Source organism: Callospermophilus lateralis, chromosome X (genome assembly GCF_048772815.1).
Source record: "Callospermophilus lateralis isolate mCalLat2 chromosome X, mCalLat2.hap1, whole genome shotgun sequence".
NCBI classification, from domain to species: Eukaryota; Metazoa; Chordata; class Mammalia; order Rodentia; family Sciuridae; genus Callospermophilus; species Callospermophilus lateralis.
In genome coordinates, this window is record NC_135325.1 from 34,719,240 (window position 1) to 34,747,224 (window position 27,985).

Consider the following 27,985-nt stretch of genomic DNA (forward strand, 5'->3'; position numbering starts at 1 on the left):
AGATAGGGAATAGGGGTGGGAGGGAAAGGAAGGGGGAAGGGGAATAGCAAGGATAGTGGAAGGTGATGGTCATCATTATACAAAATACATGTATGAAGATGTGAATTTGGTGTCAACATACCTTATATACAAACAGAGATATGATAATTGATGGTATAAAGGTGTATTAAGAATTGTATGCAAAAAAATAAGAGAGCTCATGTATAATGGCATAATTTGGTGTGAGCATACTTTAAATACAGAGTTACAAAAAATCGTGCTGTGAATGGATAATTACGAATGTAATGCACTCCACTATTGTCATGTATGTAAGAAATAAATAAAAAAAGAAAGAAAGAAATTCAGTGCCTGAGTATCTCACATTATCTGGTAATAACCATTTCATTTCTACTGGATGGTCCCAGTCCCGGATTTCTTTCTTTATACTCGGTGTTGTAATTTCTGTTTCTCTATGTTGTCATAGAAAGTAGTCAAGGGAGAAATCCTAAACAAATACAATAAATTGCAACCTAATGCTAGAATTGTTTGGAGCTGAAAATCATCACAACATGACATTACTGAAAGAGTTACCTCATACTACTAATTCCTCAACTGTTTCTCTGGTCTGACCACAGGTCTATAAATATCCAGGGTGTTAATGAAGGTAGTAAGAAGAAGAATCTGGCATTTGTTGCCACCAATAGTGAAACTTCCTAGTCCTTCCTCTCTCCCTATGCCGGACACCAAAACAGCTCTACATGAAACAGGAAGCTCTGAATCATAATTCTGTTTAAAACATAAGAACCGATAGTTTATTTAAAAAATGCTAATGTAGTAACCAGAAGAAAAAACTATCTCAGAAGCTACAATGAAAACACAATGTTTTAGGGGAAAAAAAACTAAACTTTTCATAGTACCAATAAAAGACAGTGGGAGCCAGGCACAGGGGCACAGGCCTATAATCCCAGTGGCTGAGGCAAGAGGATCATGAGTTCAAAGTCAGCCTCAGCAATGATGAGGCACTAAGCAACTCAGTGAGACCCTGTCTGTAAATAATACCAAAAAAAAAAAAAGGTCTGGGGATGTGGCTCAGTGGTAAAGGGAAACTGAGTTTAATCCCTAAAAAAAAAAAAAAAAAAAAAGAGTGGAGAATGACAAACATTTAGCTGGAAACTATAAAATTCCCAAGCCAAAGGGAGCCAGCCTGATGCAATGGGGCTAAACAGGTAGACAAAGAGCCAGCTTTGATTAGTGTTAAGTCCCCAGATCTGGTCCTGGTCTAAGTATCTTGTGACAACTGTGTGACCCAGAATGTCTCACTGGGTCTCAATGATTCCATTATAAGATTAGACATTTGAAAGAGATCACCTCCAAAGATCATTTCCAGTTTTAAAACATCCCTTTCATAACATACTTAATTTTATATTTATGCTCCAATTATAGTATAATCAAAGCAACTACAATGAGCCAGCCATTTCCATGACAGCCTCATTCACACCCAGAAGTATGTGAGGTAATATTATCTCTTTTGCATATTCTAATAATAAAGCCCAGTCTTTGCATGCACTCAACAACTGCCAGGTAATTGTCAAATTGCTGTATAAATGTATTAATGCATCACATTGTCCCAATAATTCTATAAATAGCTCTCATTACTAATCCCATTTTACAGATGAAGACGGCGAGGCACAAAGAGATTAAATAACTTGCCCAAAGTCACAGAACTAGTAGTGTCAGAGCCAAAACTCAAACTCAGCTAGTGTGTCTCCAGAGACTGTACTTGACCTCAGATGAAACAATTAAGTCTCTTAGAGTTTAGGTAACTTTGGCTGTCCAATGGCAGAACTGGGTTCAGATCCAGGTGTATCATATTCCATGGCCTGCAGCTGTGTGCTTGGGAAAGAATGATTGACTCATAAAGAATAATTTCCTGAAAGGCTGTTTTCATTTACCCCCTACTCAATTCTTTCCACCACAATTCATCCCCCATCTATTTCTCTTGAGTTGTGGAAAGGTTACAGGTAAAGAGAGACAAAGAACTCATTTTTAAAATTTTTTTTTAAAAAAATTTATGTTTATTTTTAAATTGACAAAGAACTCATTTCTTGAGTACCTGCTGTAGGGAAGGCACTGTGCCAGATGGAGGAAAAAAAAGGGAGAGGCACTGCTTCCTTACTACTGCTATAAAAACCTGACTTTCATTCCAGAGTCACAAGGGTACTAACATTTTGGTCAACAGTCAGGACCAGATGGGTTTTTTTTTTAGGTAATAGTGGTCCAATTAGCAATCCATGGGGCTACCCAGATTTCACACTGACCCTCTGTCTTCAATTCACTGACTGCTTTGTGATAGTCCCTCCTGGCCCACCAAATGTTAGCTAAATATCCAGAATGTTTACAAATACCCTGTGATGTGCTAAAAAAAAAATCTGCAAAGTTGAAACATACACTCCCTTTGGATTTGAAGCCAGCAGGACAGTTTCTCCTTGCAAGTATTTATTTTATAACAATTTCCTTTGCCTTATTTTCATGCATACCCTGACATATTATGCCACCTTGTCGTATTACGTAACGTCTTCTTTCCATGCAGTGTATTCCCCTCCATTTGTACACAATCTCCCTGTCCCACACTCTCACTCCCCAAAGGACATTTTGGAATCAATAAAACAGCCAAAAATTACGAGAGTACTTGAGGAAGTATTAATAGCAAAAATCCTGCTTTAACCACACTCTCCAGAGCTTGGTTGCTTTTTTTGTTTGTTTGTTTTGTTTTTTTAATTCAAAGGCAGAGGGGGACACAGAGTGGCTGAAACAATTTTTCATAAAACCAAATGCTATGCTCCATGTTGGAGGCACTTTTGGATAATTGAGTGACTTTTACATCTCATTTTTAAATCACTTGTTCATGTGTTATACAAGTAATTCATAGCCAGGCACGGAGGTACATGCCTGTAATCCCAGCAGCTCGGGAGGGTGAGGCAGGAGGATCACAAGTTAGTTCTAAGACAGCGTCAGCAATTTATCAAAGCTCTAAGCAACTCAGAGAGACCCTGTCTCTAAATAAAACATAAAAAGGTCTGGGAATGTGGCTCAGTGGCTAAGCACCCCTGTGTTCAATCCCTGGTATAAAAAAAAGTAATATATTTGTTGCACAAATTTGGAAAATAAAAGTTAAAAATTAAGTGGAGGGGGTAAGTGTATACTATCACCTGGAGCAAGCCACTTTAGCAACTTTGAATCATTTCTTTACATTCTGTATTTATCTCATGAATATTTTGCACAGCATTAGTCCTGATTAATGGCCAGGTTATTATGCTCTATGGATCTGCCATAATTTACTTATATTCTCCTGGTACAGAAACTATGTCTTCAGTTTTTTTTTTTTTAATTTTTTTATTAGTTGCTCAAAACATTACAATGAGCTTGACATATCATACATTTGATTCAAATGGGGTATGAATTCTTATTTTTCCACTATGTCTTTGGTTTTTAAATGTAAATATCTTTTAAATAAAATGTGTGTGTGTCACACACACATATATACACATATATATTTCCTTCAGAATGTATACTTCAACAAGTAATGTGTGTTATTCACAGATTAAAAAATAAGTCAATAACAATTTCTTTTAACAATTTTTGCAGTGCTAGAGATCAAACACAGTGCTTGTGTATTGTAAGCACACACATTCTACAACCAAGATACATCTATTTAATACTTTTGCATATACCATCTGAGATATTTCTTAATATTATACATACATGGGTACAAACACATGTTAAAATGTGGTCATACTATTAATATTAAAATAGCAATAATACATATTGAATTCTTGCCATATGCCAGTCATTATGATTTTCCCATTTAATGTCATCAACAACTTCTCAGTGGTTCCCAAATGCACAATAGAACCACCTGAGGAACTTAATAATACTAATTTCTCCATCTCACCCTCAGGGATTCAGATTCAATTGAGCTGAGTGAGGCCTGGGCTTCAGAAATTGGGATTCCCCAGGTGATCCTAATAGGCCCTGAAATTGGGGATTATTGGGTTAGCTACTATTTCATACCTATTTTACTGATGGAGAAATTAAGGAGCACTAAGGCAAGTTAACTACCCAACACCATACAGCTGATAAAGAATGTGTGCAACCAATTTTCCCATTATAGAAAACAGTGCAACTAATATCTTTATTGATACATCCTTGGGCACATCCTTAATTATTTAGGATAATTTTTTTAAAAATGAATTGTGTAGTCAAAAGGTAAACATACTTTTTAGTTCTATTAGAATGTCTCTCTTCCACATTTTTATTGGTGCATTATATACATAATGGCAGAATTTGTTGTTACATATTCATACATGCACACAATGTAACAATTTGGTCAATATCCTCTCCTGCTCCTCCACTCCCTCCCCGCCTCCCACCTCCTAGTCCTTTCCTCTATTGATGCCCCTTTATTTTCATGGCATCCCTCACACACCACTTTTTCCCTTTTTCCTCCCTAGCTTCCACATATGAGAGAAAACACATGACCCTTGACACTTCTGAGTTTGATTTATTTCACTTAACATAATGATCTCAAGTTCCATCCATTATCCTGTGGTAAACCCATTTTTTAAAATTTTTGATAAATATTGCCAAAATGACATTTCCAGTAGAAGTATTTTAAAACCGCTGCTCACTCAAGTTCTTGCCAACACTGAGTTCGGTCATTCCATTTTAATCTTTGCAAATTATATCAGAGAAAATTGCCTCCCATTCTAATTTCCCTTTCTTTGACTACTCCTGAGATAGTACCTTTTTCATGTTTACTGGTCATTAGGATTTCTCCTTTTATGTATATTCCTTTGCACATTTTCCCCATCCATTGTACTTTTTTCTAGTAAAACCCTCCTATTTTTCTTATTGCTAAGTGTTTATGTATTAAGGATAATGAGTCTTGTTGCAATTATTCCTAATTTTCTCATTAACTTTATTTATGGCTTGTGCAGAAGTTTTTAATTTTCATATAATTGATGATATTAATCTTTTTCTTTATTATTCTGCCTTTGATAATATGCACACAAATATCTTCCCTACACCAAGATTATACAGTCTCCTCTAATTTTTTTAGTTCCTTAATCATTACTCTCTTTTTTAAAACTTTCATTTATTTAATGCAGCAGTTCCAAACAGGTTTATGCATCAGAATTGCTCACAAGGCTTCTTTAAATGCTCAGGTCCTAAGACTGAAGCATAATTTGAGGGGCATGAGACCTGAGCAAGAATATTTTTAAAGGACCATAAGAAATTCTGATGCCCTCCTCCTTTATAAAGAAAAACTATTTTAACTGAGTGCAGTGGTGCACACCTGTAATACCAGGGACTTGAGAGACTGAGGCAGGAGGACTGAAGTTCAAGGCCAGTCTTGGCAACATGGCAAGATCCTGTTTCAGAATAAAAAATAAAAAGGACTGGAGATATAGCTGAGTGGTAAAGCACCCCTAGGTTCAATTACCAGTACCCCCCAAAATAATATTAAGCCTTCTAAATTTAAGTAGGTGCCATTTTTTCCAAATTACTTCAACATGTTTGTTAAATAAATAATTTCATTAATTTGAAATGTTACTTTTATCCTAGTAGTAAGTTCCAGAAGAGCAGAAACCATGCCTGTTTACCTTGACCATTGCATCTCTAGGGCCCAGCACACAACTCAAGTTCAATAAATGTTAACTGAATAAATAAATAACACCTGACAAGGTAAGTCTCCAACCTCAAAGTGGGTAGTCTCCTCTTCAATATTTTCTCTTTTTAAAAATATTTTTAGTTGTAGTTGGACACAATACCTTTTATTTTATTTATTTATTTTTATGTGATGCTGAGGATCGAACCCAGCACCTCACACAACATGCTAGGTGAGCACTCTACCACCGAGCCACAACCCTAGCCCTTCAATATTTTTTTTGACCATTAGACCAATAAAACTGATATTATGCTGGGCACAGTGGCAAACACCTATAATCCCAGCTACTCAGGAGGCTGTGGCAGGAGGATCCCAAATTTGAGGTCAGCCTCAACAACTTAGCAAGACCCTTATCTCAAAAGAAAATATTTTTAAAAGGGCCTGGGGAATGTATCTCAATGATAAAGCATTTGCCTACCATATACAAGGCCCAGGATTCAATAAAAATGACAAAACACAACTGATGTTATTAAGGCTCACCATAAGTTGTCAAAAACCTTCAAGTATGCCTGATGCACTCTGTTTAACATGGACAGAACATGTATTAGAGTTCAAGGCCAATCTTGGCAACTTGGAAAGATCAAAGTGAAATCAAAATAATACTATTGACAGTGTTTAAGGGGTACAGGGTTTCTGATTAAATTCTCCATGGAGGAATTAGACAGCAATGATCCAAGAAACCAAGGAGATTTGGGTTTCTCTACCTCTTACATTTTCTCAAATAGCTCCTCAGAGACTGACTCAGAAGCTTTGTTGAGCTGATGAAGTTTGACACATTTCCATGGAAAGAATACTGGGATAGGGAAATAGGAAAGCTGGGTTTTAGTGTTGTCACTAAGAAGAACTACTATCTATCTGACCTTAGGCATGTTGCTTAATCGCTTAGTTAAGTTAGATATTCTCTGAGACTCTCAGGGATTCCAAGGACAAACTGAAATTATCTCCATAGAACAGAGTCCCAAACCCAATCAGGGTAAAGGAAAATAATAGTGATAGCAGTATTTGTAGTAGTAATAGCTATCACTACATTTTACTGAGCACCATTATACACTAAACAATATTCTGAACATCATTATACACCAAACAAGCATTTTATGGTTATAATAAATGCACACATTTATATGGCACTTACCATGTTCCAAGTGTTTTGCATGTATTAGCTTAATTCATCTTTACAACACTATAAGGTGAGTTCTATTTTTACCCAATTTCATAAAAGGGGAAACTGAAACACAGAGGGGTTAAGTGACTTGCCCATAGCCTCACAGCTACCAAGTGATAGAACCTAAAGAGTTGACTCCAGACCCACACAGGTAACTAACTATTAGACCATATTGCCTTCCAAAATATCATGTCACTTCACTTCTCAATTCAGAAGTTGTACAAAAGAAGGGATTGGCTGCAGTGATCAAAAGAATTTACTTATGTGTACTGCTCCTCTCTTCACTAATACTTGAAAAATGAGGTTTCACTTCAATGTAATTTTAAGAAGAGAAGATTTCAGGGCCTTGCAAGATGTATTATTTATTAAGAAAATATGATTTTTTAAGGTTTTTCAAACATTAAAATGTTTTATTGTAAAATAAATAAATCATTAACAACTAAAGACATGCCATTAGCCATAGGGAAAAACAACACAAACTCTTCATGCATCATTAGGAACAAAATTTTATAGCCCTACCTGCACAATCTCCAGTTCTATAATTTAAAAACTATCTATGAAACAGTGACCTGACAGCCCAAAGGTACCTCAACCCAGATAGGTCAAACCTAAGCTCAGTACTCTAACTCCTACCATAACTGGGTCCTTCTGCCACTTCTCCTGTTCTCAACCTCAGAGAATGGTACCACTAGCCTCCAGCCCCCAAACTGGCTGGCAATCTTGTCACATCCAGTCACAGAACATTCTAGAAATTATCCTCTTCTCTCTAATCTCACTGCCCCTGATTCTTCTGCTCAGACTCTCACCATCTTTCTCCTAAATCACTATTCCAGAAACTTCCTGAATGAATCCAGGCTTTCATTATCTCCAGCTCCCACCCCACCTCAGCACCAATGCCAAAGTAATCTTTCTAAAACAAAATCTGCTTATGTTACTTCCCTGTTTGGAATCTTTGTCTCCAGGATAAAGTGTAAAATCCTTCCTAGAACATACAAGGTTCTTTATTTTCTGGCCTCCTCCAACTACCTTCCCTGCTTTGTCTGAGGTCATGCTCCTATACATCTCATACTAGGCAAACAAAGCAACTTGAAGTTCCTAACAGTGCTGCTCTGTCTGCCAGAATGCAATTCTCTCATTTGCCCATCTGGCCAACACCTACTCATTTTTAGAGTAGTTCAAGATTCAAAATTCATCATGCTTTTCTCTTGGCTTCCATCACATTTTGCTCCTCTCCCTATTGTAACACTGGTTCAACATTACACAATTATTTGTTCATGTCTGTCTTTCCTAAACCACAAGGAACACTCTAAGGTTCTGCATCTTATCCATCTCTGTATTCTGTTTGTTGAATGAAGGAATGTCTCAGGATTTAAGTGAGTTTATCCAAACTGCTCTTTTTGAAAAAATATTTATTTTTAAGTTTTAGGTGGACACAATATCTTTATTTTACATTTATGTGGTGCTAAGAATCAAACCCAGTGCCTCGTGCATGCTATTCGAGCACTTTACCACTGAGCCACAACCCCAGCCCCCCAAACTGTTCCTGAATGCCCATTATGTGAGTCAATGCCAGCATTCAGGCCAAATCCCATTTCAACAATATCTTTGACAATCCATATAAATCAAAACTGTGACATTTGTATGCCTACGAATTTTAAACCATAACCAGCACAATGAAATATCTTTAAAAGATACGTTAATCCACTTAGAAACCTATCTGTTGAATATTTATAGATATTCAAGCTACTTCACTGTACTCCATCTAAGTGGTCCTTAACTTTTTGTGGGTCACAACCAATTTTGGTGTTATTTATCTATTGTTTCTTAAACACAAACTCCCTTGTGATAAACATAAGAATGCCATGTACCCCTGAAGATTCCAATACAATCCCCAAGGACACAATCCTCAACCCCATCAAAAATAAGATAAGTTCGTATGTGAGACAAATTCACAGGTTCACAAGAGATGTGATCTATCAGCTAAGACACTGTTGAGCTTGGTTCTTGGTAGCATACATTGTTAAAATAGGCATTTTTCTTCTATCAGCAAGTACAAACATTACAACATTAAACATGCTTTTTCAAACTGCCTAAATCCCAAGAAGGTCTTTATTGCAAAGGGGAAGCCAGAGAGGTACAAATATCTGCATCCCCCATCTTTCAAAATCTTGTGATACAAATCTGCAGGTAACAAATGAGACACGCAAATAGGAAAACATCATTCTCATTTCCTCACATATAACCCCCATGAGCACATGTTTAAATGAAGAGAATTATTTCAAATGCTTCTGGCATGACATTTTTCTAATTTCCCCCAACTACCACTTGAAAATAATTTGAACTTCGAGCTAGCAGCAGCTTCTTTTAAATTAATGTGCTTTGTCCTTGCAAAGACAAAGGGTTAAATTAAAGAAATAGCTGGCTGCCTGCCACTGACTTGGAGAGTTGAGTGGGGGTGGAAGATAGAGGAGAAAGAACAACCAGTTAGAAGAATAAGTGCTAATTTCTTACCCTGCCACATGGCCATCTTGATCGTATCTTCTCTCACACTGGGGTCACAGGTTCAGTTTCCCTGAGCCCCCCAGTTTCGTAGGGAAACTTGAATGGCACTGAGACAGATAAACAGCTATGTGGTCCTCGTTTCTGCAATATGCTAAAGCCCCAAATCTGAAAATGCAAACAGAAAAAATAAACACTTAAAAAGAAAAAAAATTTTAAATGATTGAAAATTATCTCCTGCCCCTCTCTGAATCTCTCTTTTAAAGACAGGCAGACCAGACATAGTAGTGTCACATATTCCTTGGGCATCAGGGTATTGCTGAAGAAAATCAGAGATCTAGAGTCAGTTCATATTGTCATTCAGTTTTGAATTCTACATGAATCACTGGAGCTTTAGTAGTTGGGGTTCAGAATCTCAAAGGATGAGTGGTTGGATGAGATAACTGTTGTATCTTTCCTATTGCAAAGTCTTGCATGTAGAATGAAAGGCAGAATTACTACGCAAACCCCTCCTCAACTCCCCAAATACCCAACTTTACAATAAGTGATCAGTAGAAAGAAGAGCAAATTTTGTATATGCTAAAGTTTTAAAATAGGTCTTACATAGGAAGAAAAAGAAGAAGAAAGGAAGTATAATAAAAGTAAAAAATGATGATACCCTTTGGGTGGTGGTTCTTCCTCTCCATTTTACTTTCCCCACTCTGCAAATTTCCTATAGTGAATGCATATTGCTCAGATCGGGGTGAAATTAATCAAGAAAAAGGAAAATGCAAAAATAGAATGCTAGTTTAATTACAAATTAATTAATTTAGCTAATTCCTACTATTCCAACTTCAAATCTAGTCTTAGGTAATACTGTTTGTAAGAATATGAAAAGAACTAGGAATGTGACAGAAAAAAAATGAGAGGTCTGACTACTGTACATAATTTGATTTGGTGGTTTAGTATATTAAACACTCTACTTGTCCATTTAAGTTCTTACTTAATAATTGGGTCTTCCTTACTTAGCACACTAGCCAATCTGCTTTTTCTCAAAAAAAAAAAAAAAAAGCCCTCTATTTTTTGACCTACTGAACATCAAAGTGGATTGCTATTTCTATGCAACCAAAACGTCCACTTCTGAATTGAAAAAGCTAAAGTACAAACACTGAAGGCTACTACTAAAAGAATCATGTTAGCTGTCTTTAATGACCTTTTTTCTTTAAAGGACAAAAAGGTTAATGTGTACACCCATCCCCAAAACAGTGCCTTGGATAAGGAAAGTTTCGCCACGTCCTAGGAAACGAGGAACTTTAGAAAGTCCCAGGATGAATTCATCAGGAAAAGGCGCTCCAAAGACTTATGTGGAACATGGAACAGTTTGTTTTGGTTTTCATTTTCTTTTCATTTTTTTCATTTTTTCCTCCTCTTATTTCATTGTTAAGAAGTATTGTGCGCGTCTTGGGACAAGGAGAAATTTAGCATTTGTAGTTAAATGCAGAAAGCTGCTAATAAATATCTGAAGTGTATGTAAAGCGGATTCTTACTGGCTTTTAGTGCTCCAACTTCTGTATTTCCCTCATTTGGGGGGGGCAGTTTCCACTGACGTTATTGCACCGGCACACGTACAACTTCACTCGGAACTCCGGGTAACTGATTTGCTCTGAAATGGTCATAAAGGTAAACGCGCATCAGTGTAAAGGTAAAAGCTTTCTCTTACCCCTTACTGGCAAAGGCGCTCAAGCGCCAGGCTCAAAAAGTCAAGCGAGAACCAGCCACACGCGTTCAAGTGGCAAAAGGAAAACGCGCAGCGACTACTTTTTGGAGAGTCTGAACTCGACTTCGCAAAAACCCACACAAACCTGAAGCAAGTCCAGAGCCGGAGGGAGAACAGGGGCCTCAACTGAGCTTTCCCAGAAAACGCCACCCTATCCCAGTCCTAGAAAGGGGACCACAGGCGAAAGCAGGCACTCTTGGCGCCGCTCTGTAAGGAAACTTCGCTTGGGCAGCCCAGGGACCCTTCTCGGAGAACTGGGTTGGGCTCTCGGGAAGATGCCGCCCCGCACTAGCTAGAACTAGCCTGTCTACCTCCTCGGAGTGCCAGGGGGCGGCGTCTGGACAAGGGGAACCCCGTCTCCGGGGGACTGAGCCAGCAGGGGAGCGCTTCCCCTGTGTCGCTACGATCAGAGGGTGCTCCGGGGGTGGGCCGGGGACGAGGGGCCCACTAAAGACCTGTTGGGGAAGGGACAGCCCATTTGCCTTTACCTGTCGCCGAGGTTAGGAGCTGCGGAGTCTGTGTCCGCTGCCGGTGGGCAGCGCGCTCAGGCGGCTCTGGCGTCCAGTACACTAAGTTGAGCTAGCGCCCCACGTAGCCGGCAGAGCTTCATTCACACAGCCCAGTCAGGGAGGAGGGGGAGCGGAGCGGGCGCGCGGCTCATGTGACAGGCGCCTCCAGAGTATCAGCTCAGCCCAGCGGGCGTCTGCGCGTGCGCGCCACGGAGGGCCCTAGCCCGGCACCTCGGCCGGGGCAGGGAGGGGACACAGCAGCCTAGGAGGAGCTGCTGGGAGGAGTTTCAACACGCGCAACCGCAGTAGGACCGCCCGGCTCGCTGCCATATTTAATGAGGACTGGGCGGGTCCAAACCCAGTGCTGGGCGTGTTAGTTGCTTTTGAAACCTATGTCCATTCTGTTTCACATTTCAAGCCTGTCAGTCCCTTGATTTTGGTTCTGTCCTTAGCATGAAACTGTTTATCACGAACTTCTGGCCCACGGAGTGGTTAGTAGTAGAAAGCTAATACTAATAACATCAGATCATGTATTTTGAGCCTCGTATATGCCAGGCACTGTCCAAAGCCCTTTACTCTTTTTTCCATCTCACTTAATAATGCTCATGATAACCCTATGGAGTATGTACCATTATTTCTCCATTTTTTATTCATAAGAATGTAGAAGCTCAGAAGGTTAAGAAAATTTTCCAGCCTCACATAATAGTAGGAATAAGAATAATGTTCAACAATGGTGATACTTATAGCAACCAAGTTGATCCTCATAGTAACACTGGAAAATCTATGTTGCAGTTATTGGTATTTTCTGCATTTTACTCATTACAAACAAAGGCTCAGAAAAATAAAACTTATAGAAATAATAAGTGGCACATTCCAACAAAGATTTGACTCCAAAGCTCTTGCCCTAGGGTTTGAAGAAATAGCCCCTCTCCTGTTTTAAAGAAAATAAAACTTTGGCCAAATGGAGTGCATTTACTTAGTTAAAATGAGCCCACTAATAAAGGTACTGCAAGAACTGAGATTGAAATCAGTATCATCAATCCAAATAATATAACTAGAACCCAAGTACTCTAATTCAGCATCTACCGCAGTGAACAATTTTGAATGCCTACTTTGGACAACCTAAGTATACAAATCCTATATCTTAGCCCAATCAGCATAAAGTCCAAAGACAAATCTGTAATCCAACACAGCCAAACATCTAACCTATTGCAATGAGGATATCACACACCAGAAAAAAAAAGAAAAAAAAAAAACATGGTCATTTCAACAAACAAGCAAAAATAAAACATAGAGTCATTATAGGAACTGGAGGAAGGATAGATAATAGGTGAATTTAAAAGAAAACTTTTCTTTGAAAATGTGTTTGAGTGGGCTGGGGATGTGGCTCAAATGGTAACACTGTCACCTGGCATGTGCGGGGCACTGGGTTCGATCCTCAGCACCACATAAAAATAAAATAAAGATGTTGTGCCCACAGAAAACTAAAAATAAACATTAAAAAATTCTCTCTCTTTCTCTGTCTTTAAAAAAAAAAGAAAGAAAGAAAAAGAAAATGTGTTTGAGTGAATTAGTCATAGTGTGTTAGAATTTATGTATTTTGGCCAACACATCCCTTCATGCCTCTGAAAGAAAGTCACTTTGTCTTTACCTAGCACTAAATAAAAAGACATTGAAAAAAAATTAAAAAGCATTTGTTTGGTAAACTTAAAGCAAAGGACTGTGTCACATGGTGTCACCACCAGTTCTGAATTGTGAAGTGAACTCAGATTTCTGTATCCTTGGGAACTACAAAGTAAAGATAGATGTGGAATGTCATGTCCAGATATCCCTTATCTGCATCTCTGCACCTGGGTTGAAAATCAAGGCTACTTCTCTTTGTCCAAGAAACTTGTATCCTACAGACAAATGTGGGATGATTTATTGTTTTGGATACGATTTCAAGCAGCAAAGTTTCCAAAGAAACTTAGACTTTAGAGAAACTTTAGGAAAACAAAGTGCATTTTAAAAATATTATCACTTTACAGCTGCTGTGTAGGGAACTGTAGAGAATTGTCTGAGCTATAACTAGAACGTAAACTGGGACCTGATTTCAAAGGATCCTGAAATTGGACTGAATTTGTGCTTAATTCAGAAAGTGACTGAGAAGAAAATTGAGCACTTTTATTTGTTGGTGTCTTGTTGGGTGTAAATTTCTGATTTTGGAGATTGAACCCAGGGCCTTGTGCATCCCACTCACTCACTCTATTCCTGAGCTACACCCCTAGCTCAAGAACTGGGGTTTTTCAGCAAGGCAATCCCTTTACTGGAACTCTTCTTTAAGAAGGTGAATCTGGGGTGACTGTTTAAGGAGAGGTTTGTTTGTATGCTTCTCCCCCCTCAATCCCACTATCCACCCCCATCATTGCAGGGTAGGAAAAAAAAGAGTTTATTTGTAGATACAGGCCCTGGTGAAATAGAAGAGGTAGGAAAAGACAGGCATAAATAATGCAATTATAGTTGGAGAGGTAAAGAAGAAAGTCCAGAATACAAGCTAACACTAGAATAAAACACCTCCTCCTCAGATAAAGGAAAAAAATTGGTTGAAGAACAGCAATCCAGTTGGAAGCAAACTTGTCTCTGAAAGATTAGTGCTCCAAGATGCCTCTGCAAACCGAATATATTAGCTTGACTTAGGGTATTTGTAGTATAAGTTTATGAGAGAGAGAGAGAGAGAGAGAGAGAGAGAGAGAGAAGAGAACGCAAGCTTGGAGCAAGGTGGTTTATAGAAATTATGAAAGGACTGCAGTATACAAAGATTGCCACTTGGTGTCGCCACTGACCGCTGACAGCACGGAGGGCTCCACGGAGGCGGAGGTGGGGGGGGGGGGCTTGCTTTAGAAAATGTACGTTTAAAAGAAGAGAGAGAACGTTTTATCTTTTACAAATTGCACAACAAAGCAATTATGACAGTGGTGTCTGGAGCCAGACTGCTCGGGCTCAAAGACAACCAGAACCCAACACTTATTAGCTGTGATCCCTCATTTGACTTACCTAATTTCACTCTGCTTCTGGTTTCTTATCTGTAAAATGGGATAATAGGATTAAATGTATTAGTAGATGTCGAACAGTTATAATAGATTAAGTTTTAAACAAATAAAAGCTAGATAATTATGATCAAGGCCCCTTCAGCCTTTGGATCACCACTTTTTAAAAGGAGTTATTTATGTGCTGTCACTGCCAATATCCCTTACCAGACAAAGAAGTCAGGGTGTGGTGCTAATGAGCCAAAGTTAACGGTTTAACCAAGAAGTACGGATTCTGAGTGTTAAATCTGTTTTCTTCCCCAAGGCCCAGAGCACACTCCGGAAAACCTCAGCTTGGCCAAAAGAGTGAAGAAAGATCAAAATAAATAAATAAGTCCTGTAGAGAATATTGAAAAAGATGTTCTCCACTCCCCAACCCCTGCAAGATACTCAACAGACTGATGATCAAGAGCCATTTTAGGTCTAAGAAAGCACAAAGTAGGGCTGGGGCTATAGCTCAGTTGGTAGAGTGCTTGCCTCGCATGCACAAGACAAAGAAAGCACAAAGTAAACACGATGTGATCTTAAAAGTTATATATTAAAAAAAGAGAAAACAACAGTGTATTTCTCTGTATAATAAAAGGTAGCACTTTAAAGTTAGTTTAGCAAGATAATTCCCGTGGAACAATAGATCATATAGATCGTGGTGACACTTAAACCGTCAAACTGTCATGTATAGGGCATGACAGTTTTATCTTTCCTTTTGAAATTGACATCACAAAAGAGACTGAAATAGTTACGTGATGATTACATGACCATGTAGAGTAGTGAGTGAACGTGTCTGGTTTTATTTTTGTCTAATCTTTCTACCTTTTGTAGAGCCTTTTGTAGTGCCTGCCACTGTATTACCCCCTAGGGAATACCAGTTTTTTGTTGTTGTTATTATTTGTTTGTTTGTTTGCTGAGGATTGAACCCAGAGTCTCATATGCACTCATATGCTAAGTATGCACTCTATCACTGAACAATACTCCCAGTCCAGGTACAAGTTTTAAAGTGAAATATCTGGGGTATTCAATGAATGCTGGGGATGGTTCTAGAAAATGGTGCAGAATAAAAGAAAATGAACAAAGTTCTCTAACTCATGGAACCTATTAAGGTAGTACATTAGGAAATTCTGAAAATAGAGTGATCTGAAGTCGTTTTAATTGTTCTATCCCTGGAGAGCTGACTATCAAAATTAATTAATGGCTTCTATACTGATAAAGGATAGCTAATATCGTAATTGGAGAAATACTAATGAAAAATACAGTGAGACACCTTTGGCAAATATAAAAATATTGATAAGAGCTATGTCAACAAACCAGGGAGAATAGTCTCATAAATTGTTGGTGGGAGTGCAATTAGTCAGTTGAGGAAAATGGTGCAATAACTATAAAAATTTTAAATATATGGACTTAGATCCCATTTCATTTCTAGGGATTTCTCCTCCAGTTATATTTGCATTGGTATAAAATGTGTGTACAAGGTTATTTACTGCGTTTTTGCAATAATAAAAATGGGAAACAATCATAAATCCCTCAATAAGGGGTCTGCTAAAATATATAATGGAAAATTTATCCAATGGAAAAAAAGAAAGCACTTGATGTACTTATATGTAAAATTATCTTCAATACATTATCTGGGGAAAAGCAAAATATAGAGTTGTGTACTTAATTTTGTGCCATGGAATTATATTTCCTGAATATATAATTTTTTTTTAAATCACAGTGAATCAGGAGACTGAGGCAGGAGGAGCAAAAGTTTGAGGCCAGCCTTGGCAATTTAGCAAGGCCCTAAGAATCTTAGTGAGACCCTGTCTCAAAACAAAAACTTAAAAGGGTGGGAATGTGGCTCAATGGTAAAGTGTTTCAATCTCCAATACCCAGAGAGAGAGAGAGAGAGAGAGAGAGAGAGAGAGAGAGAGAGAGAAGGAGAGAGGGAGGGGGAGGAAGAGAGAGAGACTGAGAGATTTTTTTAAAATAACCTGTCAAGGATAGTGATTAGTTTGAAGAGCCAGTTGGTTAACTTACTCCTTAGTGCCAGCTAAAGAAAGAACTTGTTAGTCTGTGAACATATACTAGCACATCTATGATATGCAAAATCTCAGTCTCTAATTGGGTCCAGCATTATTTTTAATAAATGGTTTTCATGAGAAATTTTACTTTCTAAAAAAATCCATGTCAGGGGCTGGGGTTGTGGCTCAGTGGTAGAGCACTTGCCTCACACGTGCGAGACCCTGGGTTCAATCCTCAGCACCACATAAAAATAAATAGGTGAAATAAAGGTATTGTGTCCAACTACAACTAAAAAATGAATATTAAAAAAAATCCCATGTCAGGTTGCCCTTTATGTAAGAGAAGTACAAGGCTAGCTTACTCTTGAAGGGAAAATAAAGGCCCATTTTCCCCAAATGCACTGTGTACCCCATACTGTCCTTAAACACAGTAGAAAAATTAATTACTGGAAAAATGAAATAAAAACAAAGACATATAAAACACAAGCCACATTCCTTTATGACAATTCAATAGACACAGAATTAGTCCATCAAATTGTTGTTAAGGTTTAGAAGCATTCACTCTCAATTCATTCTGGTTTGATAAGGACCAATAATAAGTAGTTTGTGGACTGGCACTGGGCCACAGACCACACTTTGAACTTTACTGCCTGAGAGCACTACCAAAACATCCAACTCACTCTAGGGTTTCCATAAATGCTGGTTTAATATATCATTCTTTTTTTTTTCTTTTTCTGGTATCAGGGATTAGAACCAGGGGTGCTTAACCACTGAACCACATCCTCAGCCCTTTTTATTTTTTGTTTAGAGAGAGTCTTGCTGAATTGCTTAAGGTCTCACTAATTTGCTGAAGCTGGATTTGAACTTGCGATCCTCCTGCCTTAGACTCTCCAGTCGCTGACATTACATCTGTGCACCACCACACCTGGCTTAATACATCATTCTTACAGAGTGTTTTCACATCTTTTTCTCCCTTCTATCCTCACATCCTCTTCAGAGTTAAAAGGAGCAGATGTCACCATCCCCATCTGTCAGAAGAGTAAGTTGAGGTACACAGACTAAGTGATTTCCCTGGTTTCAGAGAGCAAGTGTCAGAACCCCAAATTTATCTGTCTCCTATTGCACTTTGTGACAATGGCACTACATAAGACCTCCAGTCAAAGAGAATTTCAAAAGAGTTCCAAGAGGTGGAAAAAAACATCACGTTGACAGCAGAGCATGATACAGCAGAAAAGCTAGTTTGGAATCCAGGCTTGAGCAAGAGATTTTACTTCTGAGCCTGTGTCCTTATCTCCAAAGGGAGTAATAAGAGTTTCTCCACAAAGCTTCACTAAGAACTAAATGGTAAAATAAACAGTCGCAAAGTTCAGAAAGTATGACTGTTTAATATTAGGCTCAGTTTAGAACGCCTGCATTAAAGAACTTTTTCCATATTTTCATCATATGGAATGTGTGCCATCTACTGGTAGAGTAAAGAACGCCATTCTAGAAAGAGGACATTGCTGTCTGGAGAAATGGATCTATGAAACATGTCCTGGTCTTTTTCTTTTACCTTGGCTACGAGAAAGCCTGGAGTTCCTTGCTTGGTCCATGCTTAGCATGGGACTCGATAGACTTTATTTTTCCATATTTTTATTGGTGCATTATAGTTGTACATAATAATGGGGATTGTATATTTTATTAAACTCACACATCCTAGTTCCATTTTATTTTTCTTATCTGTATTTTTCCTTGGTCTGATCATCTCATTTTTACAAATCTTTGTAGTCACTTTAAATACCTTTCAAATAAACAGAATAATGATTTACCAGATCATTATCTTGCCCAGTTTTATGAATTTGACAAGAATACTTTCTATTTTGTTTTTGCTGGTGGTCCATTATCCTGGTAACTTCCAGAATCTAACAATGTAATAGTAGATAAGTTAACTTTTAGATATAATGGAAGTAAAAAGAATTCAAATTTAGGGCTGGGGATGTGGCTCAAGCAGTAGCGTGCTCGCCTGGCATGCGTGCGGCCCAGGTTCGATCCTCAGCACCACATACAAAGATGTTGTGTCCACTGAGAGTTAAAACATAAATATTAAAAATTCTCTCTCTCTCTTTAAAAAAAAAAGAATTCAAATTTAAAATAAAACTTTAAGACTCCAAGCCTAAGAATATTAACAGGACTGTTATCAAAAAGTGCTGAGACACTACAACATGAGTGAAGTGGTATCTCCATTTATTTACACACTGAGTACTTATTCTGTGTTATACACTGCTCTAGGTACAGAAAACACAACAGTAAACAACATGACAAGAGCCCATGCCTTTGCTGAGCCTACACTTTCGGGATGTGGAAGTGAAGTCAGATGATGAAGAGATAAACAAAAATAAAATTCTGTGGTATACATGGGAAGTAAGTGCTATGGGAGAAATTAAGCTGTGAAGGAGGATATAAAGGAAAGTTACAACTTAAAATAATGAGAAGGTCTTGTGAGGAGTCATCTGAAGTAGGATTTGAGAAATAACTTGAAGGAAGGAACTAAGAGAAGAGGCCATGGCTGGTGCCTGGAGGAAAAGCATTAAAGTTGAGGTTGAGGGAAAGCCAGGGGGAGGGCTCTCAGATGGAAGCCTGCCTGGTGTGACTGGAACAGCTGGTGTAAGAGAAACAGCAAGGAAGACAGAAGTTGGTGAAGAGGTCAGAAAACTAACAGTGGGTCAGATCCTGACCAGCCATAAAAGGACTTTGACTTTTGCTCTTATTTGAGCAATGGCTTAGGAGTCCTGGGAGGATTTCAGAAAAGGGATAATAGGATTTGACTTCTCCCTTGAAACGATTGTTCTGGTTATTGAGTTACACAGGAGGGCAAAAGTGGAAGAAGAATCATCAGTGAAGCAGCAGCTTCAGCAATCTAGGCAAGAGATAATGGTATCTTGGACCAAGGTGAGGGCATTAAGAGGTATTTGTCTTCAAAGCTGCACCATCAAGATTTGCTGGTGGTTTGGCTGTGGGGTATTAGACAAAGAGACGTCAAGAATGATCCCAAGGTTTGCAGTGTAAGCAACTAGGAATAATGAAGGATGAGTGGGTTTGGGGAGGGCAGAGTTTGGAAATTCAGATTTTAACCTTTTGTTCATTTGACTTTTTAAAAATTTTAACTGGGGAACAATTTCAAATTAACAGTTCAGGGCCAAATTAATTTTGGCCCTGTTCTGTAGCTGAGTGAAAGAGTACTTACCTCACATGCTTAAGGCCCTGGGTTCAATCCATGGCAGTACAAAATAAAATGTTAATAAAATAGCACACATGCTATTCATACTCATCACTTATTAATATTTTTCTCTCCTTTTTAATTTTTGTTTTATTTTAATTGATATAATAATTGTAGGTATTTATGGGATACAATGTAACATTTTAAAATATGAATACATTGTATACTGATCAAATCAAGGTAAGAGTTTTAATATTTTTTAAATTTGAATATATATTAGATACCAAGTGGAGATATTAAAATAGGCAGCTAGGTGTACAAGCTGTAATTTAAGGCAGAAGTTTAGGTCAAGATAGAAATTTGAGAGTCAAAACACACTCTACGGGGTTGGGGTTTTGGCTCAGTGGTAGAGTACTTGCCTTGCATGTGTGAGGCAGTGGGTTCGATCCTCAGCATCACATAAAAATAAATAAATAAAATAAAGATATTGTGTTCATCTACAACTAAAAAAATATTTTTAAAAAACACACTCTACTGTCATGTATATCTAAACAAAACAAATAAAAATTTTTTAAAAAGAATGATTTGACAAACATCCCAATCTGAACCTCGTTAAAAAAAAAAAAATTGAGAGTTGACAGCAGTTTACTATTTACAACCCTTAAGATGAAATGACCAAAGTAGAGAACAAAGCTGAACTGTGGAGCCCTCCCACATTAAGTGATCAGGAAGCTAAGCAGGAACTGAAGATAAAACTAAGAAAATAGCTGTGAAATCCATTCAAACAGTGTGGCATCCTGGAAACAGTGAAGAAAGTGTTTCAAGAAGGAGGAAGGGAACTATGGTTGACAAAAGCAAACTGAATATTTCAAAATAACTAGTAGAGAGGATTTAAATGTTTCCATCATAAAGAAATAATATATGTCAGGGGTAGATATATCAACTACCCTAATCATCACACAGTATATACATGTATTAAAATATTATCCTGCAATATGTAAAGTTTCTATGAGTAAATTAAAAATGAAAATGTAATAAAATAAATTCAGTTTTTAAAAAGGACTAAGGAAAAAAGGGAGGGAGTGATCAACTAAATAAATCACTATTAATGGGGTCAAGTAAAATGAGAATAACATTGGATTTGGAAATGTGGAGGTCACGATGACAATCCACTTTGGGAGAGTCATGGGGAATAAAACCTTGATAACAAAGAGTTTAATATGGAAAAGAGGGAACTTATACTCAAGGTAAAGTGAAGGCACTTATCCTTATTTCCCCTGCTAAGAAAAACCCTAGGCATGACATATAAAACAGACTAAGATATTTTTGAAAGATGAAAACAGGAAGGCAGACCAACTAGGGACCTAGGAATCTGAAGAATGACACGGTGCTTCAGTGCTATCAGTGGAGGCCTAGAGGAGAGCTTCATTTTTCACCCCTTCCCAACAGGAACAAAGTACCTCTCCTGCCTCATAGTGAACATAGGTACAGAACATGGTCTTCTATCCCCAACTGGCAGTAACAAGGCAGTGTTCCCTTCCTTGTACAATATCAGGGCCAGTTCAGAGAGAGGGTTTAAATAAGATTTAGTCATACCACATAATACCCAATATGTCCAAGAGACAAATGAAAATAACTTGTTGGAACAAAGACCAAGAGAATCTCAAATAAGAAAAAAAAAAAAAAAAAAACAGATACCAAGACCCGTGTGACACAGATTTTGGAACTATATTTAAAAGGATTTTAAAACGTGTAATAGAAAAAATGCTTCAAAGAGCAAATAAGAACAGGCTTGAAATTAATAAAAAAAAAAGTAGAAATTCTCAGCAAAGGAATAAACGACATAAAGGAAAGTCAAAGGGAAATTTTTAGAACCAAAATCTACAATAACTAAAGTTTAAGATACCATTGAGCTTGGTGCAGTGGTACATGCCTGAAATCCCAGCAACTCGGGAGGCTGAGGCAGGAGGATCACAAGTTCAAAAGCGAAGAACTAAGCAATTCAGTATCCCTATCTCTAAATAAAATACAAAATAGAGATGGGGATGTGCCCCAGAGTTCAATCCCCAGTACCTTCCTCCTCAAATATGCATCTGTATAATTGGGCAACTGCTTGCAAAAAAAAAAAAAAAGATATAATTGTTATCGAATAGCAGAAAGGAGAATACAGAGGAGACTGAATGAACTAGAAAATAGTACAATAGGAACAATGCAGTTTAAGTAACAGGCAGAGAAAACTGAACAAAGTCTCAAGGATATGAATAACTATACCAAAAAATATAATACTCATGGCTAGGAGACCTAGGAAAAAAGGAGAAAAAAATGTGGGATTGAAAATGTATTGGAAGAAATAATGACTAATATTTTCCAAAATTTGGGAAAATACATAAGCCTAGAGATTCGATAGCTAGCCAAACACCAAACAGAATAAACCCAAAGAAGCAATTTTTTATAAAATAAAAAACAAAGAAAATATCTGGAAATCAGGATAACAAAGAAACACCTGCACATCCATGTTTACTACAGCACTATTCACGATAGCTAAGATAGGGCATCAGTGTCAGTGTCCACAAACAAATGAATGAATACAGAAAATGTGGAGTATACCATTCAGCTATAAAGAAGAATGAAATCCTGTCATTTGCAGAAAAATGGAGAAAAGGAACTGGAGGACATTATGTGAATGAAATAAGCCAGATACAAAAGATAAGTATTGCATGGTCTCTCTCATCTATGGAAGCTTAAAAAACTCAAACAATGTAAAGTAGTAATTAATAGAGGTTGGAAAGTGGGGGAGGGTGGATAAAAGGAGGTTGGATTTGCTCAGTGCATAGTGTATACATGTGTGAAAATAGCACACTGAACCCCATCAATATGTACAGTTGATGTTAGTCAAAAATAAAAAATAATTACAGAAAAAAATAAAAAAATAATACCCCCCTTCAAAAAAAATCTTGAAAACAGCAAGTGTTAAATGAGAAATGACATATTACCTAGAAGGGAAAAACTATTTGAATCAAGGCATATTTCCATTCATAAATTATGGAGGCCAGAAGGAAGTAGTACAACATTCTTCAAGTGCTGAAAAGAATAGCACATATAAAGAATTCTCAAAATTGAATGATAAAAGAAAATAAATAAAGGAGAGGGAAGACTAAAAGTTCACTGGATTAAACAAATGGGAATGAAGGGGAGGGAGCAGAAATGGGAATAGGAAAGACAGTAGAATGAATTGGACGGAACTCTCATATGTTCATACATGAATACACGAACAGTGAAACTCCACATCATGTACAACCACAAAAATGGGAAGTTATACTCCACGTAAGTATAATCTGTCAAAATGCACTCTGCTGTCGAGTATAACTAAAAAGAGCAACTTTTTTAAAGTACTGTAACAACATAGAAGGAAGACAATAAACAATCCATTTTAAAATGAGCAAAAGATGTGAAGAGGCATTTCACTGAATGGTTGGCAAATACACATATTAAAAGCCATTAGGGAAATGCAAATGAAGTCTACAATGAGTATCACTACACACCTAATAGAACAATTAAATTAAAAATCAGTGATAATAATAAATGCTGGAAAGGATGCAAAAACACTGGATGTTTCACACGCTTGTGGTAGGAATGTAAAGTGCTCTGAAAACTAAAATGGCATACTTTCCAGAATGGTATAGTAGTTTCTGAAACTAATGACACACTTACCATATGATCAAGAACAAGTTCAAGGTCCTATATGAGAAGGGACAGAAGGTGCCCCTGACTATTATGGCTATGGTGGTGTCTGTCATTGATCAGAAGCACTTCCTATGGATCCTGAGGGCTAGTGAGCCAACCAGCATGGTCTTGATCAGCAGCCAGAGGCAAATCCACCCCATGAGCAGCATGGAGAACTTCATCCTGGTTGCAGATATCATCTAGAACATCTGACTGCTACACTACTTGGAGGGGAGGAAGACACTGTGCCACCAAGTTCCTCGAGGTGTACTGTGAAGAATTTGTGGTGGACAATATCATGCTGTTCTGGTATCTGAAACCAAAACCTCATGGTGTACATGTACCTACCAGAGACCAAGGAGAGTTTCAGGGACATATGCATGTTGCACAAAGTGGATATCCATTCAGGCACCTCTGCAAAAACATTCTGGAGGACCTTGAGCCAAGGAGCCTCAAGGGACTCAGCAAGAAGTCAGTGGTGTGGGACAATATGTTGGATGGCAGCATGAAGCTCCCTGGGCTGGTGAAGATCTACCATTGTCTGCAAATGTCACACAAAGCATCATGCTGCCATACCACACTGGCTTCAAATCTTCGGACTTTCCAGATGTCCCACTTGGCCCATTCCATCATAAAGAACACACTGTCAAGCATTCTTCATTTTAATTAGTTCATTTTAGTTATACATAATATTAGGGTTCATTTTGACATTATACGAGCATGGAATATAATTTGCTCTTGCTGCCCAAATTCTTCCTTTACTTCAGCATCATGGAGCTTGGCAAACTGGCTAAAAAGATAGACACTGCACCTAATATTGTCCTGGATGACTTCTAAGACACCCACAGCATCACCATCCCCTTCCATCCCTGGGGATGTTGCTACTGCCCCTGTGTACTACCTATTATCCTGTTTTTGTACAAAACACAAAGAAGTGGGGGTGGGCAATGGGGGAAGATGATTGACAAATGCATTAACAAATGAACCTCAAGGACATTACAGTGAATGCAAAAAAGCAATCTCTAAAGGTCACATATTGTAGGATTCCATTTACACAACATTTTCCAAATCAGAAAAATACAGAGATGGAGAACAGATTAGTGTTTGTCAAAGATTAGGGATTGCAGATGGGATATGGCTATAAACAGGTAGCAGAAAAATGCTTGTGGCAATGGAATGGTTCTTTATCTTGATTGCAGTCAGTTTATACAAATCTACATATATGATGCAATGGCACGGAACTATGCACACACATAGTGCCAATGGCAGTTTCCTAGATACATTATACTACAGTATGTAAATGTAACAATTAGGAAAATCAGAGTGAAATGTACAAAGGACCTCTCTGTCCTATTTTTGCAACTTCCTGTGGATCTGTAATTTTTTCAAAATAAAAACTTCAAAAGGAATGGGAGAAGAGGAATTAAAGACATTGAATATAGGCAATTATAGCAAGGAATTTTGCTGTAAAAGGGAGCAGAGAAATGAAGTGGGTCGTGAGCAAAAGATGGTGACTCAAAAGAAGATTTTCAATGTGTTAATGGGTGTAATAATAGCATGATTGACGCTGACAAGAAAGAACCTGTAGAGGGGAAAATTATATGAGAGGGGCAAGAGTGGAAGGAGGCTGGGGTATAGCTCAGTGGCAGAGCATTCACCTAGTATGTGTGAGGAACTGGGTTCGATCCTCAGCACCACATTAAAATAAGCAAATAAACTAAAGGTGTAAAAAATACAATAACAAAAATATATTTAAAAAAAAGAATGGAGGAAATTTCCAGGAGAAAATGGGATCTCATAAATAAGTGGAGGGGTCGGGCTCATGAAGTACAGGGACAGTCCATCAATAGTAATAAGACAAAGGGCAGAGTATATGCACAGATTTATGTAGCTGAGTAAATGCAGTGGCAGAAATTTGCGGGCTTTGTTTTCTGATTGCCTCTATTTTCTCCCTGAAACCGGAAGCAAGGTTATGGGCTGAGAATGAGGATGTGTGCGGAGGTGTTAGAGGTTTGAAGGGAGAAGAGAAGGTATGAAATAGTTGTCTAGGAAACCAGCAGAGTAAATGGACTAGGATAATATTATGTGATTTCCTGGCAACATTAAGTGCCCACTTGAGGTTTGTGGTCTTGAATTTAAAGTGAGAGTGTCATTTTGTGTGTGTGTTTTTTTCCTCCAGCCATGTTCAGCTCCACAGATACAGGAGAGGAGTAGGAGTCATTGGTGATGAAAAGATGGAGGCTGCAAATAGGTGAAGGGAAAAAAAATACTGGAAGGGGAGATTTCAAAAAACTGAGATACTAGGGCATTGGAAAGATCAGGTATTGAGATATTGGAATAACAAAGAATGAAGGCAGAATTGAAGATAATAACAGCGAGACAGAGGCTCAAATGTTTGAGAAACTGGGGGTGGGGCACCTGAGGAACTATAGAAAACAATAGCAAGATAGGAAATGGATAATATATTCTTTTACAGAGAATCACAGATTGTGATTTTTTTAATTTATTCTTTTTAGGTATACATGACAGTATGTTTTGACATATTATACATGCAAACAGTGTATCTTATACTAATTATGATCTTATTCTTGTGGTTGTACATGATGTGGCATGTCACTGGTCATGTATTCATATATGTACATTCATATATGAATACAGACGGTGATTTTTAAGGAAGAGAAAGAGAGAATAACCTGGATGCAGCAGTGAGTGATCTCAGGCTGAGAGGGCTGTAGGGTCCTTGGGTAGATCCAGATTTTAGTTATATCAAGAAGGTGAGAGGAACAGTCAGCAGACAGGAAAAAGTTAGAGAGGATTTTGCTGATGATTTTGAATTCTTGATAAGGAACTATAGAATATCTCATCCAATCTAGGACCCTTTTGAGAATGTTGGATGCTAAATTGAGCAGGGCCATAGCACACCATGTGTAAACTGAAATTGTTCTGGGCAAACCAGGACTATGGTTTTAGAGAACAAAACAGAAGGGTTTCTGGATCTGGAAAGGGCTAAGTGGTAGAGATAAGTTAGGGAAATAAACAACATGGGGGTGGGACTTAGAAGATGAGACACAAGGGTAGTGACCAAAGAGCCTCAGGGTTCTTATGATGACTGACATAAGCAAATTAGAAAAGCATATTTCTGGTGATCTGAGGTAGGTAGTCATGGCCATGTCTGAAAGTGTTTAAGAGAAAGAGTAGGTGGTCAGGGCTTGCCTTGCCTCCTGCTGATTGGAGATACATCATCCTAGAGGCAGGGAGTTGTACTCCCAACCTATAAGGACAGTAACTTGATCCTGCACAACACTGATGAAGACCTTGATATTTCTGAAACTGTTCAGGCTTCCAATATGAATTGTTGTAGGAACTGGGCCTGGACTGACTATGGATAAGGAAGTTAATTAACCTAGCTGTGAACAGCTAAGGATGGTAGAGGCAAAGGATTTCGTGGTATTTCCCACAGGAACCATAAAGAAAGACACTGCCATTGCCTGTGAAAGCTAAATAAGTTATCATAGGAATAGAGCGTAGAATAGAGGTTGTCAGGGGACTGAGAGGGGATTGTAGAGTTAGTGCTTCATGGGTAGAGATTCAGTGTGAGCAGGTGAAGAAGACCTGGAGATGGATGGTGCTGATGCTTTCACAACAATATGAATGGACTCAATGCCATTGGATTGCATGCTTGAAGACAGCTCAGATGTTAAATTTCATTTTATTTATATATATATATATATATATATATATATATATATATATATATAAAATAAACAAACAAGGTCTTCTATACCTTAAAGTTTGGGGGAGGGATGGTATTGTTTCGATTTTGTGGGGGGTAGGTACCAGGGATTAAACTCAGTGACACTCAACCACTGACCCACATCCCAGCCCTTTTTTTCTATTTTATTCAGAGACAGGGTCTCACTGAGTTGCTTAGCACCTCTTGAGCTGCTGGATTACAGACGTGCACCACTACACCCTGCCTGGGATGGCATCTTTTTATTGAACAAAATGTTTGAAACATAGAAAGTCAGTTTGAAACCACAAGGAAAAGTAGAGCTTGGTTTTCTGAAGACTCAAACCACATTCCTGACATTGTCCTACTGAGGAAAATCACCAAGTGGGATACATCCTACACAGCCATAAAAGATGCTATTACCAGGAAATGTTGGCCAAACTTGTGTGTTTATTTCCCAGCAGAGCTCCATGAGGCTGATGATCTCCTTTGGACAGCACTTAGTGATGTCTTCCACACTTGGCCTGTTCCTGGATGTTACCCACATTATCAGCTGCTGCTCACAGATGGCATTCTCATATGGCTCCTTATTTGCAAACATTGCCCAACGCACTATGCCAAAGCTGCTCACATATAACTTCTCC

At 38.1% G+C, this 27,985-nt stretch overlaps 1 long non-coding RNA gene across 1 annotated transcript; it reads right to left on the bottom strand.

Annotated features, from left to right (window-relative positions):
• Positions 1–9,387: 9,387 nt before the first annotated feature.
• On the bottom strand, positions 9,388–11,692 carry LOC143638884 (uncharacterized). Its single transcript, XR_013154643.1, has 3 exons — positions 11,613–11,692; positions 10,895–11,010; positions 9,388–9,536 (listed from the first exon to the last, which is right to left on the bottom strand). It is a non-coding gene; the product is annotated as an uncharacterized LOC143638884 (long non-coding RNA).
• Between the last annotated feature and the right edge of the window lie 16,293 nt (positions 11,693–27,985).